Here is a 16,443-nt window from a genome sequence, read left to right as displayed (position 1 = left end):
CAATAGACTAAAATAGCATATTTTTACAAATCAAATATATAGCATGCTAGAAAAAACACTTAAGAAAGAGAAATAAGATGTAAGAAACAAAAACTTTAAAGAAAGAATATAAATGCATGCATTTTATACCAGGGAAACAAAATGATAAGACAAAAAAGAAGTACAGTTTTTTAAAGGTGAAAGGGGGAAAACTATCCTCCTTGAGCAAAATCTCCCTCTCCTCTTCCTCTCTCTGCCCAAAGCATTGTGCCTTACCTTTTGGCAGGATATTGTCTACTATGACTGATTTCCTTGGGATTTATAGCAACTTGGCTTTACATAATTATAATTCCTATTCCAAAATTGGCCTATTTTTTCTCCAGTAAGTTAAAACATCATAAAGCTTCAATTTTAATAGAGGACCATTTCATAAATTAGAGTGACACAAAATCTATAGTTTTATAATTTTTCTATTAAATGTTTGTTAAAATCATACGAGGAAAGAACATGAGAAAACTAAGTAAGTCTTGTAATCACGTGAATGTTTGGGAAAATGGTGTGGGTGTGTGTCCTTATCTCCCTGTTTATTTTGATCTGTCTCTTCTCAATAGCACATTCCAGTAGAACCCCTGGAAGTTGACCACCCAAGGGACTATAACAAACTGGTCAACATACAGAGGTGGTCAACATAAGGAGCTAGGCCTACTGTACTGATACGCACATAGGGTGCACGTCAGATCTACGAAAATTAGGTCAACTGAAAGAGCTGGTCAATGTAGAGAGGTGGTCAGCTATGGAGAGTCTATGTACATGATTTTGGACTTCATTGCAAAACTTGGCTAACAACTATACATGGGAAATGTTAACTCCATTACTTTGCTAATGAAGTCCTTGACGTGTCTTTGCTGAATCTGTACCCCTTTTCCTAAACACAGTTCTGAGGAAGAAATCAAACCTCTCTAAATAACTTTTGGCAGAACCAAAAAAATATTTGGGAGATGTGACTTCCTCCATACTTTAAACCATGCTTTTTTTCAGACCCTCCTTTCTATTGGTTAACATTAATTTTGGAATATATATGTATCTGATTTAGCAAAACTTATTATTTTGAAAGAGACTGCTATATGGAGGCTCCTTACAGATAAAGTAATTTAATGAAAGAAAAACAGAGAGCAAGAGACTTCATAAGCAATGTATCCTATTTTTTCCCCTAGTTCTATTCCACTAGTTCTATTATTAAACTTTCTTTTAAAGAGTCACTTTTTGCTTAACAAAAAAGATTAGGTTCAAAGGATTATATCTCAAGGATTAAAGTGAAGATTCGTTTGGACTCAAGACTAAAATTCGTCTGCAGGGAATTAACTGAAAATCATAGATCACTGGAATTTAAGGGGGAAAAAAAATCATATGTGCATCTGAGAGCACATCAAATCAAACCTGCCTATCACAGGGGACTACTGACCAGTGTAAATACAAATACCCCTGCATGGAAAGTGTTAAACCTGCCAACATATCTGATCAGAGGGTTGCCCTGCTTCATTAACTAGCACCAAAACTCCTCACAAAGGGAAGCCAGGCTAATCGTATCTGACCTTTCTGCCCTAAGATTAAGTTCAATGCTTCTCTACTGATCCAGGGATTGAGTGAACCGAAGGTCATGGCCAGGATCACCTACACCTCTTGCTTTCGTAGGCTTTAACATATAAAGTACAAAAACACCATACTGGTCATTGTCATGATTGCTAACTTTCTACAGTGTGTTTTCAATTAAGTAAATAAAATGTGGTAATTAATTCAAGACTGCATAATATGTTTTTGATTTGTAATCTCATTTAAATTAATTAACTGACTCAATCCTTGGTTAGTTTTTAAACTGGTCGAGTAAGGGAAAGCGTCCCTGGGAGCAAATCCAGTTTTCTATCTTTAAAAACAAGGCAAAGCAATCTGGCATACTTTAAGAAAAAAATTAAATGCACCAGCATATTATAAATACAGAGGCAAGGGTGTTAATGTAGAGGAGGGAGGAGTTTTATGGCATGATTTTGACTAAAAGAAATAGTTCTTGCACTAGAGAGAAATAAACTAAAACATTATTTATTCAAAACATTTCTTTTCCAATTTTATGAAGATTGCAAGTTTGTTGGAAGCAAAACATTTCCAGCTGTATTTTAAGTTTCTGAAGAGAGTTCTAAGATTTATAATCTTTCATAAATGCTGCCCATATCTCATAATATTAGATGAACACGCCACTGCGTACTTTAAGGAACAATTTGCCAATGCAGTTTGCCACATGAAAATAATAAAGTCCTTTCTAAAACCCGGCCAGATCCAGTAGGAAAACATGAGATGAGTGTTCTGTCTTTTCCATCTGGGAGAAATTTTGGATTTCAGTTATACTATCTAATATATATAATTTTTCTTGGAAACCAAGAAACGTGCATTTTATAGCAAGGTATGTAGTGCAAAGAAAATGCTGGTGAAATATGAATCTGGAAATGAAAACCAGAACGTCATCAGACTCAAGAACATAACCAGGGAGGCAAATTGAAAAATCAATGCAGAATTTCAACATGAACCAAATGCAATGTTTATGATCCTATTAGTCTTAAATTTTCCTCTTAAAAGGAAAGCAAGAAAAAACAAATGCTGGTATACCTCCAGGATAGCATTTATTACGCTGACTCGCATGCTGACTTACATATCTGCTTTGTTTTGAACTAGGGCCTCCATGCGTTAGTCTAAATCCTGCACACCCCATGCTCCCGTGTCCACGTGGTCCTTCTGTGCTATGTTGTTTCATGTGTAATGTTTTTACAAAACTTAACATAATACTATATATACCTAGGTTTAAACCAGACACAAGACTTTCTGATACTTCACTGGCAATCCTTTCTCTCAGGGAGCAGGACATGTTCTCACCAAACTGTCAGAAGAGTCAGAACTCCTGGGCTCTGCTCAGTGACTCCCAACTGAGTGTACTTTGATCCTAAGCAAACCACTTCACGCCCGAATCAGTTTTTGTCTTGCCCAATCACTTAAAACTGAATTTTAAAAAGGTAACAGTTGGGTCTTAGTCATTCCCAAAGGAATTAGAAATAAGAGGGAGAAATGACTTTGGATAATAGTGAAAATGTGCATGAATATTTGTGGGAAAAGGCTGCCATATTTTATGAATATATACACTTTAAGGTTTAATTACTACTACTTCCCCTCCAAAAAAAAAAAACAAACAAAAAAGCCTAGTTAGCCCACCTCTATTTTCCCTCTGCCCTGTCCTTTGCAAACACTGACAACATGGTTACTGAAGGACTGAGTTAGGGCCCAATTCTCCTGCTGGATCTTAAAATCCATGGGTCATGACACATATTAGTCTGATTCACTCCCTAGCATCGTTCTCAACATAGTAAATGTTCCATCAGTATCCTTTGATTGAAAAACCATGATTTACAGCAAACACAATGGCTGGTAGCACTTAAAACAGTTGTCATCTTTCTAAATTTATAAACAAATTGCTAGTAACGCCAAGCATAACTTTTAGTTATTTGGTTGTTCTCTATATAGTACATACTCTAATTTTTAAGCATCTGAACACTGCTCTACAAGTACAAATGTAGTAACTGATTCAGTCAATGACCAAAAAGTCGTATTCTTATTTTTTCAGTGCTCATTCTATTATAGACATTCATTCCCAGAAAGAATTTTTTTTTTTTTTTACCTGAAGGTAGATTTCTCTCTCATGTTGGCTAAAAAAATACCCTTCAAATCATTACAATGTTTTATGTTTAAATCACTATGGGAGCTTAGAGAAAAGAAATTAAATGGTTGTATTAATATCCTATATTAGTTGCATAGGGTTGATAACCATTCCTTGGTTTTATTAATAAATTATCTTGTCTGTGATTAACGCCCATCCTTGTTTTATTCTTAAACTATCTTAGGTCTGTGATGATATATTCGTATAAAAATAAATGTATATATTTAATCCAAACTTGCATACAATTAACTGAATAATTGAGTAAGGCAGCACACAGTATCCTTTCTACGGGGGTAAATTTGAATGTGGGACATTCATTACCGCTTCTGTTTATAAAAAAGCTTTATCGTCAGATTGCGGAAAAAAATCAGAGAAGTCACTTGATGAGACAGGAAGCTTGCTGATGTGGCAGATAATGGTATTAAATGTCCTCACAGTTCCTTGATAAGTGGTTCAAAGAACTTCTGTCCCCATGTTTTCAGGGCAAAAGCTAATTTACCAGGAACAAAACTGCTTGAATAGTACATCATTGGACTAACATGTTTTAAAAGGGATAAAATGAGGAAACAAATGAGGAGATAGTAACTTCCTTTTGTAAATTAACACCGCTGTGTATGAGAAGAAAGTAACTCAATTATATTGATAAAATAAAAACAAACAAACAAAAAAAAACAGCTAACATGATTTTTCCTTTTTTATTTAAAGGGAAGATCGAGAGTATCCAATAAAAAGGAATTGTGTGTTTGAAAGAACTTCAAAAAGTTAACAACCTGACAGAAACCTGAAGATTTATTATCATTATAATAATATAATATTCAATGTTGTCTGAAAGGGTCATTTTGACAGAAAGTTTTGAATGCAGATAATTCTGAGAATTATTCAGAGTCTCAATTAGAATTGAGAACCCCCACTCACCCCTAGAATCCGCAACTAATTACTATGATTATTTGGAAAATGAGAAAAAAATGGTAAAAGGTGTGTCCACTTGCTAGGTCCACTTTAAAGAAGAGAAAGAACTAAGAGAATAATGGTGCAGAGCTGTGTACCAGGTGCTCAAAATTCCTCCCAGTTTGTCATGTTACTCATTTTATCTTTAATAGAGATTCAAATTGACTCCTTATGATTCAAAAATCTCTTAGCTAAATCCAAAGAGAATGAAAAAGAACAAGTTTCTGCATAATGTCCCATTCATATGCCTTAGTTTTGAATGGTATCAAACCTATGTAATCTTATATGTCAATGCTTTCCAGATGTGGCAAAACTTTAACACAAATGAACTTCAAGCTTTCTACTGCGGACTCATCTCCCATGTTCATAAAAGATTATTTTCATTGCATGTAACATTACATATGGCTAATGTTCGATTTTCCAAATTGATTGTTATGAAGCCATTTCAAAATTGACATTGCCTTCCAATCAAACAGCAAGCTGTACTGCACACCCAACCAACCTCCAACAGAATCTCAGAAGAACAGAAACCACATCATTATTTGCAAATGTAGACGGCGCTTGATTACAAGAGCAGTAAAACCTGTCTTATCCACTCTTGGTACCTCCAAAAGATGGAAAAGGGGAGAGAAAGATCATCCACAATTCTTTGTCAGAGTTAATTGCCATAGGAACAATTTGAGCCGGTTGCCTGTTGCTTTGAGTTTTAAAGATTGGTTCTAATTAGAGATGAAATTCTTCTCGACATTTAAAGCATGTAAAATTTGAAAATTAACCAACAAAATTATTCATGGAGAATTTTCAAAAGCATCTAACAGTAATGCTATGATGGAAAAAAAAACAGTCATAAGCCAAATTTTCAAGTTGGATAAAAAAATTAGTAACTCAACACCAGTAAGAAAAACTGGTGTGATAAGGTTTTGGTTGATATCATGTAAACTTAATTCACTTGTCCTCCAATTACTGCTTTGAACCTTACCTAAAGTCCATCTCTCTACCCCATACTCCAAATTAGAACTGTAACGTGTCCTCAGAGCCATCCTTCGCACTGTTCCAGCAAATGTTTTACAGCTCTGTTAACAAGAACTTTAGGCTACATCCAACCAATGGGAGGCAATGATGGGAGTTTGAGGATTTGGAGGGTGGAAGGAAAGGAAAAGGGAAGGTATTTCAGCTCTGTTAACAAGAACTTTAGGCTACATCCAACCAATGGGAGGCAATGATGGGAGTTTGAGGATTTGGAGGGTGGAAGGAAAGGAAAAGGGAAGGTATTTCTTCCTTCCTGTCGACTTCCACAGGTGTCTCCAAAAGGTGGCTAGTTCTCTGTTTGTGATTCTAGCTTCCACTAGACAGAGTCCTCTGATGGGGGTCCTCCTCCCCTCCCACAGTTCCAGCACAAGGGCATGAGTAACACCATTTTCCTTCCAGTCTGTTTGTGGTAGTAGATTCCTGTTGATGCTAATGTCTGGATTACTTCACTGTCCACTTGGCTTTTCAGCTGTTCTAACATCATAGTAATTGGTCCCTCCTACAAAATTCCTTCTACGAAACTATCTGGTAGGAGTTCTACGTTTCTGGACTCTTACAGATACCTATGTTTCTTCAAGTTTGGCCTATTCATCACTCTAATAAACAGTATTAAACAGTATTAAAGTAATAAACAGTATTAAACAGATTAAATATAACAGTATTAAACAGATTAAATATAACAGTATTAAACAGATTAAATATAACACCTTTTAGAATATTAATGAATTTCAAGTGTTTGTTATGATTCTCTTTTTTTTTTTTTTTTTTTGGAGTCAGAGTCTCGCTTTGTCTCCCTCAGTAGAGTGCCCTGGCATTATAGTTCAGAGCAACCCCAAACTCTTGGGCTCAAGTGATTCTCTTGCCTCAGCCTTCCAAGTAGCTGGGACTATAGTCACCCGTTACAACACTGGGCTATTTTTAGAGATGGGGTCTTGCTCTTGGCTCAGGTGGTCTTGAACACGTGAACACCTCAGCTTCCCAGAGTGCTGGGATTACAGGCATGAGCCACCACGCCTGACCCAAGATTTTCATTTTAAAAGGTGAGAAAGCATTGCCACCATGCAGTACCAAGTATGAGACCTCACACATGATATTGATACATAATTTTGCTTTAAAAAATTAGATTTTCAATGTCATGCTCTTAATACATCACTTGCAGGAGATCTTCTAACAATCCCGCTTACTCATTCAGATTTACTATGTCTTCTTTTTACCATTAGTCTCTCTATCCCATTTTTTAACAAGTCACACATACTGAGTTTTTTCTCACATATGTATTTTTCCTATGAACATGGCTATAGGCTCTTTGACTAGAACAATTATGAGTTTGATTATTTTTACAGAACACTACACATTTACTTATATCTCATGACAAAATAACTTTGAAATGTTTATTGTCTGAAAAGCTAACAGTCTCACATGGATGTAATCAAAAAGTTGTCTTAAATATGCACCAATATAGATCAACATAAAGAACAGTACATATTAGGAAAGAGAAATAATTTCAACATCCCTATTTGCTCTAGGAAATACTTTCCAAGACCTCACTTGACATCCAGCGTTTTCACATAGCAAAAAATCACAAAATAAGAATAGACAAAAGTATTTTCTTCTATCAGAATGGTATAATCTACGATGCTTTACTAAAGCACTCTACAAACAGGTGATAAATATATTTATAATTGCACGTATAGGGGAATATTTGAACTCACAATACCAAAACTTTACAATAAAAAATGCAAACAATACTGATACACTTGATGTTTCAAACTGTGCTAGACAACAGCCATCAGAAGGAAGTGGAAGTGACATAACAGAACAACATACAGCATCAATTCTCGCGTTGCTAACTTTTACAGAAAAAACTGTAAAAGGATGACACTGGTGTTTGGTGTGTATACTCAGCTGTCAATACTGCACTGCGCTGCTGTCCCTGGGTGTCCCCTCTCTCAATCATTCTGAGCCCTTCCCCTAAAGATTTAACTTTCCATCTCTTTAAAAATGCATGATTATGCTGATTTGTGATAATGACCCCCCCAACATCATATCAAGATTGTATCAGCTGACAATCACCGTTAATTAAATTTTTTAAAACTTGAGCCTGAAATATATCTTAGTCAATCTACGTCACATGGGGCCAAATTTATAAATATGATTTAATAAGTATTTGGAAGAAAGAAAATGGGTTAGTCTGAGTAGGCAATGGTCATGAAGTATGTCTAGAAATAATATCCGACTCAATTTATTTTTCTCAATGTGAAAATTATAGTGTGACGGGTGTGCTGAGACAACCTCCACCATATGACAGTAGGCATATTGTACAAACGTTACAAACCACAGGAATAACGCTGAGATCACAAGATAGAAACAGCCCTTGACTTTCTCTGGTAATTAGGGGAAAAGGGAGTACAGAAAGCCTAATGCCAGATAGGAAAGTGACTCTAAATTTTAACCAGGTTTTTCATGACACACATATCACTTGAAATTTGAATTTTCATTATAAATCATAGCAAAAAAAGAAACACAACATTGCCCCAGTTCTTCCAAATGCTCTCTATTATGTGTAGGCTGTGATTTAAAAACCATGCCATAGGAATAGATAATTCAGAGCCAAGATAAAGCAAATGAGATTGAATTCTTTACATTACACTAAGCAGATAACCATAATTATGACGGATATAATTGATCCAGAAATAGGTTTAAAGAGGCACACTCCTAAAAATGGGCTAATAGAGCAAAGAACAACTAACTTCCACCTTCAGAAAATGAATCTGAGGGATGTGGTTGGATCCAATTAACACAAAATTAACACATACTTACAAATATGTCACAGAAGAGATAACAGAACAAAATAGCATGCAGATGCCTTATAAGCAAGTTTTTTCTTTAAATGTCAGAGGCACATTAACCCGGAGCATGTGCACACCCTCTCTTTCCCACCACACCTTCTCTCTCTCCTTTGTAGAAGGGTGAAATTGTACTGTGATATCCCCTAGGCTTCTCCACAAAGTGCTATACTGACCTGGAAGAAAATCGTACTCTCCTAGGCCTGTTTAAGTCTAGGCATGTTGTCTGAGAACACCAAGGAGAGGCCCAGAGAATGCTAATTGGGGTAGCTCTCTGTCCAAGAACTGGACTAAAACCATGTACTTCATAGAATCAATCAACAGACAAAAGAGGTGAAATGACTTTTGGTACAACTGACCTAAGCAGAGTTGAAACCAGCAAACACACACAGCCAGGTGTTCCGGCTTCCATCACCACCCTGCAAAGGTCTGTCACTGCCTGAAAGGAGCATGACCCTTCTCCCTCCCATGATACGCTTTGGGAAATGATGCTTGTCATTTTCTATCTTGTTGACAAAATATTTTCTTTTTTTAGCAAAGTTTATATCTAAGGAATAAGACAGGATAAAAATCCAGCTGATTTTACAAGTACATGAAACGGAAATAATCTCCAAGAAAATAATAATTTCTGCATTTTGCTTAAAAGTCTAACTATAAATGAGAAGACTTTAATTGTGCTGCTGCTTCATTGTCATTTTGGTTTGCCCAACGTCAACATAAATGACTACAGGGAAGTCAGGGTTCCCAGACCCAACTAAATGCGAAAGTTCAGTTACCCCAATCTGGCGCCCAAAGCCAAAGCTTCCTCCTCACACTAGACTCCCACTCAAAGCAATCAGTGTGTTTTTAAAGTGAGAACACTGCTCAGCTTTCTGTTGACTGCGCAGTAATCTTTTGTGCATTATGGATATGTATGTCACACCATGAAAACCAAAATGACAACACGAAAGGGGAAAAAGAATCCACTGAGGGCATCCGGGAGACAAAAGGGTTAGTGAGCTTAAGAAAATGCTTTTTAAGCTTTCCTTTGCAAAAATAAATTAATAATCATAAAATAATCACCGTAAGTTCCCTATTTATATCAGATCGAAATTACCAAAAGTGGGATGAATTGGCTGATAAAATCCGATCACCTGGTAGAGAATTAGCACCTGCCTTCTTCATCCATTCCCAGCGATGACAGTGCTCCAAAACAATGAATGTTTTCTGTGTTATTTTACAAACACGTTCACATTGGTTACACTGTATTTACTGTTTACCTGTATTAGTTTTCAGCGTAACATTCATTAAGCATTAAGACACAAGGAGAGGTGCTGTGATGATGAGATAAAGTCTCAAGGCCATTACCCCTCCCAGAGGACTCCAGAGAAGGATATAAAATAAGTCCAAGATAGCTTCATTTACCTGGGTTAAAGTGAGGAAATATGAAATCAGTACAGAATTTTGAAAATCAAAAACAGCTTTTTTTTTTAAACATGCATTTATATTTTGCCTGACTTCTTTTTTCCCTCTCCAGGAGAAAGCAAGGTCTGATAAACTTGAAGGCGTTTCTGATTTTTCAGCTCTCAGATTATGGAAGGGGATTCCTGTTTCAGGGAAGAAATGCTGCCATTCCCAACCCTCCCCACACCAGCACACTAGACACTCAGGAAGCCAAAAGCCCTATGCAGAAATATACCACCTTTAACCACAAAACAAACAATAGTAATTAAGAACTTCAAGTTAATTGTGTCTACTCCCCAGAGAACAGGTCCTCCAAGGCTCCTTGAAATCAGGTTGGAAGACGAGTAGCAATTTTATTCCCAATTCTCCTATTCTCACTTTAAAAAAAAAAGAAGAAGCCTAAGTTCATCACACCCACCCTCAGAATTATGAAGTTTACAAACAAAGCCTTAAAAAAAAAAAAAAATCAGACTACTTAGAAACTTTTTTGTTAGGCAATTTATTTAATCAGAGAAACTTTGATCTTTGGCTTCTTTTTTTTAGAGTTTATTTATTTTTTATTTTTATTTTTTTATTGTTGGGGATTCATTGAGGGTACAATAAGCCAGGTTACACTGATTGCATTTGGTAGGTAAAGTCCCTCTTGCAATCATGTCTTGCCCCCAGAAGGTGTGGCACGCACCAAGGCCCCACCCCCTCTGTCCTTCTAATTTGTTAATTGGTTGTCAATCTCATGGAATTCTTTCAAATTCAGAATCATAAGTATAATTTTTTATTAGTCCTTCATTAATGATCACGACAACTTGGTAGTTTGGGTCCCATCAAACAAGCATGTGTTAAAGCCACGTCTCCTATACTGGATATTGATAGTAAGGCTCTTTCTTTCCTTCCATTTGTACCAAGTGATAAGGCTAGCCAATACCTTCACCGTTTCCAAAGCACTTTCACCCACATTATTTGCAACCCCAAAAGAGACTGTGCTTTATCCTTGCCCTTTATAATAGCCAGGACAGAATGTGGCCTGATAACCCGCAGAGGAACAGAAATCCTGATTTTTCCCTCTGCAGTTCCCTCCTGCCTTTCTCTGTGACCTCGGGGATGTCACTGAGCCTCTCTCTGCCTCACTCTCTTATCTCAAACCATCTATAATAAAGCTTTTTTATTTCAGTCCACTGGGGTATTAGAACAATGAATCCAATAGGTTGTGTCTAATGCACTTTGATCTCTATAGGGAAAGTTGCCATAAAAATAAAGGCATTGTTGTTATTATTCTAATTGAGTTATTTGCAAATGGATCTTCTTGATGGAGCCCAGCCCTCAGATATAGAAAAGAAAATTCTGCCAGCCCTCTGGGGTACAATTGCCTTGTAGCAATTACACCCATAACCACATTTCCTTATTACTGTTATAAAAGACTATGGTTCAAGGGGAGGCAAAAGGGAGTTTAAGAAAAAAATACGCTGTTTCTTTTCAATGGAAGATGCTGAAGTTGCAAATTTAGAACCCAAGGCTATAGGTAAACTTTTGACAGAACATGTGTTCCAAATTAGTGTAGCGTTTGTTAGTCATGTCAGAAAGTCAGAGGTGTCCCTTCAGCTGCAGCATTTTAGCAAATTTTGGAAATAATTTAGGGGGAAAAAATGGCAAAAATTACAAAGTTAACCTGGGCCTAGCTCTATGAATGCTACAAAACAATGACAAAAAAAAAAAGTCCAGGGATACCATTCTCATCAACAAAGATAGTATTTTGTACCTCAAGGTACAAAGAAAAATTAATTTGGAAGAAAGTGTGATGAACTTCACATGACAAGCCAAAAGGAAATACTGGAGATAGGTTGAACTTTCCTTGACTCTACAGGGAGAACATACATTATCCCCTCTGTTAAATACTAACAGCCATGAGAATTAGTAAGTAGGTGAATTTTAGGCAATTTACTAGTTCCATATTGCTCAAGTGGATTTAAAAAAAAAAAGAATAAAATTGCTTTGCATTATGAAATATTAGAGACACAGAACTTGCCTTTCCTAACAGACACCACTAGGTCCGTCACACTGCGTATCTGCAGGGAGCACCACACAAGGAGGGTTACAGGGAGGGAGCGCTTAACACGTTTACTATGGGGAAAAAAGCCCAAATCCTAAAACTTAGGATTTAAATAAGGAGCGATTATTTGGATGACGTTTCTTATAGCATTAGTTTTTTTAAATTTAAATCTTCTGAAAAGTGTTTGCTGTTAGTATAGGCTTGCACAAAATATAAAGATACAATCAAGTCCTGGACTCCAAAAGGATGAATTGAAGGAAAATATGGGAACATTTGCTGTATGGTGACAGTGAACTTGCCTTGTGTCACTTGCCTTGTGTCATTTTGAAATCGGTGACCTTCAGCCCACAAATTTTAGTGAACACTGGAATCATCTGAGATGCTTGTTAAAAATTCAGATTCCTCCACCTTACCTGCAGTGACTGTGATTTGCACAGCACTGCCGAAGCCAAGAAAGCGGGGCTCTCAATAAGCACCCCAAGTCATTCTCAGCTCATGCACAGGGTACATGGCCACTGGGACTTGCTCAGACACCAAACTGGGAAGCAGAAAGTAATCTGCAACCACAGAGTCCTAAACAAACAAACAAACATGCAGTCCTTACGCCAAAACCAGTCTCCACTTTTCCTTCTTCCCCTGCCATGTGACGCACCAGCTTTGGCCAAAAAATCCCATGTGTACAGTGAATCCTAAAAAGCAGCTCCATCCAACTCCACATGGAGCCATTCTGAACTCTATCACACTTCACAGAGCTTTAAATAGAACCCTACTAGAAACATCATACTCAGACTGGCCAAGGGATTCTTCCAATTCTGCTGCTTTATCCAAGTGCTCCAGCGTGACCCCAGGTTCCACTCTGCATCTTCAGTTATACAGTTTTCTCCAAGTTGAACACAGAAGGATTAAAAAGAAAACACAAATACTGGCATAGGTGACTTGAGGTTACTTGACCTTTCTGAAGGAAGAGTTTTGCCAGTGGTGTCCTGGCAGCTCCCTGGAAGGCAAGGCTAGGACACCAAGAGGAAGACAGGAAGCCGGGAGCTGGCCGTGTGTCCTTGGCAGGCAGCAGTGCAGCAGGGTGAACCACCTCATCCCTGCCAAACCAGAAACAGTGGGGAAAGCCCAGCTCATTGGCAAGTCACTGCCAGCTACAGTGTGCATCCTCTGCTTTAAGTGCCTGATAAAGTTCAATGGGATGCCAGACCCTAATCTACTTAAACAGGATTTTCTCCTTTACTTTTGGAAACTTAATTTGCCCCGTTTGTGTTTCCTTAAGGAAGTGGTAAGGCAGCGTTTTAGGATGGTAAAGGGTAGAGAGCTCAAAAAAAATAAAATAAAAAGTAAAGAAGTGCTGAAGTCTCATGATGCCTAATTTGCTTTTTTTTAAGGGCCATATTTATTATCAACATTCGCTCTCTTTATTTCAACGAATATGCCTTCTACTTGCTTACTTGTTTTTAAGGAAACTCCCAGGTCAACAATGCTTCCTGAGCATGAACTTCAGTCCATTGGAAGGGTCTAGGCCAGGCGTCCTCAAACTTTTTAAACAGGGGGCCAAGTCACTGTCCCTCAGACCATTGGAGGGCCGGACTATAGTTTTTAAAAAAAAACAAACAAAAAAACTATGAACAAATTCCTATGCACACTGCACATATCTTATTTTGAAATAAAAAACAAAACGGGAACAAATACAATTCACACCGCTTCATGTGGCCCATGGGCTGCAGTTTGAGGACGCCTGGTCTAGGCATTTAAAAAAAATTCACAAAACCCATTAATATACTCAGGGAGACTGCAGACTCCAGTTTCCAGTCAGCTATTGTTTTTATTTACACATTAGTTGACTCAATCATATTTGCTAATTTAATTCTGTATGTACTAGCATAATATCACCACTTTCTGAATCTTTTACTGCTCAAATGGGGACTCACAGAGGGAGAAAGGGAGCAAAAGGGATTGTGCAAATAAATTGTTCCTCAGTGCTGCTGTTAACTGGGTGATTTTCCCCCTTGGGGAACATCTGAAGGCTTGGTATGAGCAATTAAAAGGGTGTGCTCAGTGGCTGAACACATATCCTTTTATTTTCTATGGAGTTTTTCATGCCTTCTCCAGAACTTACACCAAAATTTCAAATTAGCTTCTGCTCCTTAAAATATAGTAGCCAATGGTGAAATTCAGTGGTGAAGGAAATGCAAACTTCCTCCTCAGAAATGGTAGAAGAGATTATAAACAAACATACTCCATTGTTTTCTGTCAGAATTTCTTAAAATCTATAGGACGTTCATCCTTTAAGCAATGCAGGACCCCGGGATAATTCAATCTGCTCTAGCACTGTTGTGCTGAGGAGTAGGACACAGGTCCAAGACTCAAATATTCTCTCACCATCACCTAAGATGAGAGAATAATAATCCTCATGCCTCACAGTTGCTCTCCGGGCCAGTAAGTCTGGGCATGTGCCTTAACAATGAAATTACTATTTCCCTAAGCTAGCCTTGGCCTCCTCAGGCTCCACCTAATTGACTTTTCATGCTAAGTACCCCTAACTTTTTAAAACTCTCCCCTCCTTTTCTGTTAGGGCACCACTCCTTTCCAGTTCTAAGTCTCTCCTCTCTGCAATCCTGCTGATCATCTCTTCTGTTGATTCCCAAAATGCAGGTGAGCCCTAAGAGGATCCATTCAACTAGCCCATCTTTGTATGTTTCTCCTGAGCAAACTCAACCAGTTCCATGTTTATAAACACGCCCATTTTTCAGAATAGTTCACGTCTAGGCCTAACCTCTCCTTTGAACCACAAAGTCCCTCTTAGGTTGCCAAACAAAAACCTTTATACACTCCCAATCAATCTATTATATCTCAATTAACGACATTCATAACTACCATTTCCCAAGGTGAAAACACTCTTTCTTGAAAACACGGCATCTCCCTAAAAAGCCTCATGTTCAGTTGTTGGCCCAGACTCTTCTCTTTCACTTCCATTCCTCTGTCTTCACCCCAATAGCTGCTAAATCCCTTACTGAGCCAATAGCCTCAGCTTCCTCAGGCCATTATGATTCATTCCTCATTCTATAACCAGACTCAATCCTCTGCACAGTCACCAGCAATCGAATCACGACACTCCTTAAAACATGTGATGCTCCCTCTGGCCCACTCTGGCCCACTACACCCTCTAGCACAGCCCTCATGGAAAGTCACAGAACTTTCACCCCTTCTCACACCTCCACCCCACTTTCTAACACCTCAGCTCCAGTATTCTTTTCAAAGTTCCTAGAATATGCTGTGTAATTGTAGGCTTCTGTGCCTTTGCTCATATGGTTTCTATTCTAAGAACATCCCTGCTTTGATGCTACACAAACTCCTAATTCATCTTTCAAAGCCTTTGAATTTCATCCATCTGTTACCTTCTTTCTGGATCTTATCGTCCCACTTAGAGTGACTGCCCCTCCGAGCTCACCTCACCTTGCTCACACCTCTAATACAGGACTCTTAACAGTGCGTTGGGGGTGGCTGTTTATACATAGCTTCCCTCGGAGAGCATGACCGCAGGCATCTCAACTCACCTTGCACAACTGGGAGGATCTACTGTTATCTTGGATATGTTATCCATGAAGCAATAGGGACAAAGAGCACAAATTCCCAGAATGAAGTTAAAACAATCTAAAATAAAAGGGTCATATTGAGCAACCAGTATATATAGGTAATTAACACTTAATATTCTGATTCTAATGTACACTTGTGACATTTACCCATTTTGTTTATTAAAATAAAAAAAGGATCAAACGCCTGTAGTGTTCCATTATTAGACCTGGCATTCAGTCTATAATAGTAAATAAAACAGGACATGCTCTTGTCTTCATGCAGCTCACAGTTTAATCTGAACTAAGTTGACTTTCATTCACTCACTAAGAGGTAAAATGGGCTCTGCTTAAAATGCATAAGTAAGCAAAATACAACAATTATTACATTTTGAAAATAAAAGTGACACTTTTCTCTCCCTCTCACACACACAAAGATATAGTAGTGGGGCAGTCAAGCTTTTTGTTTATTTAATTTTTATTTGTAACAACTAAAATATGTAAGAGAATAAAAGCCGCAGACCACAAATGCATCATTTAGCTGTGACAAGCAGAATGGATAAAGGTGATATGATGGCAAAACAGCCATCGTAGCAATAGATAATGAGACTATAAAGTAACCAGATCACAGACTTAAAATTCCCGACTTCTCCTTCTTTGGGGATACATGAAAGGGATCTATTGACTAGTTTGGGAGCTGAAGAGTTAAATACCATTTCAGATTGAAACTACTTCGTGGTCACATCCCATTCTAGAATACTGATGGAGCCAGCCTAAAGGAAGCTCTCAAAAGGATTCCTGGGAAAACATCCCAAGAATTGGTTTTCT

At 37.7% G+C, this 16,443-nt stretch overlaps 1 protein-coding gene across 7 annotated transcripts in view; it reads right to left on the bottom strand.

Moving 5' to 3' along the window:
* NFIB (nuclear factor I B) overlaps window positions 1-16,443 on the bottom strand; it is a 234,680-nt gene that overhangs the window by 103,441 nt on the left and 114,796 nt on the right. Inside the window, exon 1 of one of the 7 annotated variants that reach the window (XM_053572482.1) lies at window positions 12,995-13,065. The exons of the other annotated variants lie outside the window; for them this stretch is intronic. The gene's annotated coding sequence lies outside the window, so the exon portion shown is untranslated. Of the gene's footprint in view, window positions 1-12,994; window positions 13,066-16,443 lie in introns of those variants that run through there. 7 annotated transcript variants of the gene reach the window in all.

This window comes from Nycticebus coucang, chromosome 2 (genome assembly GCF_027406575.1).
Source record: "Nycticebus coucang isolate mNycCou1 chromosome 2, mNycCou1.pri, whole genome shotgun sequence".
NCBI lineage: Eukaryota > Metazoa > Chordata > Mammalia > Primates > Lorisidae > Nycticebus > Nycticebus coucang.
This window is presented reverse-complemented; position numbering and strand designations above follow the sequence as displayed.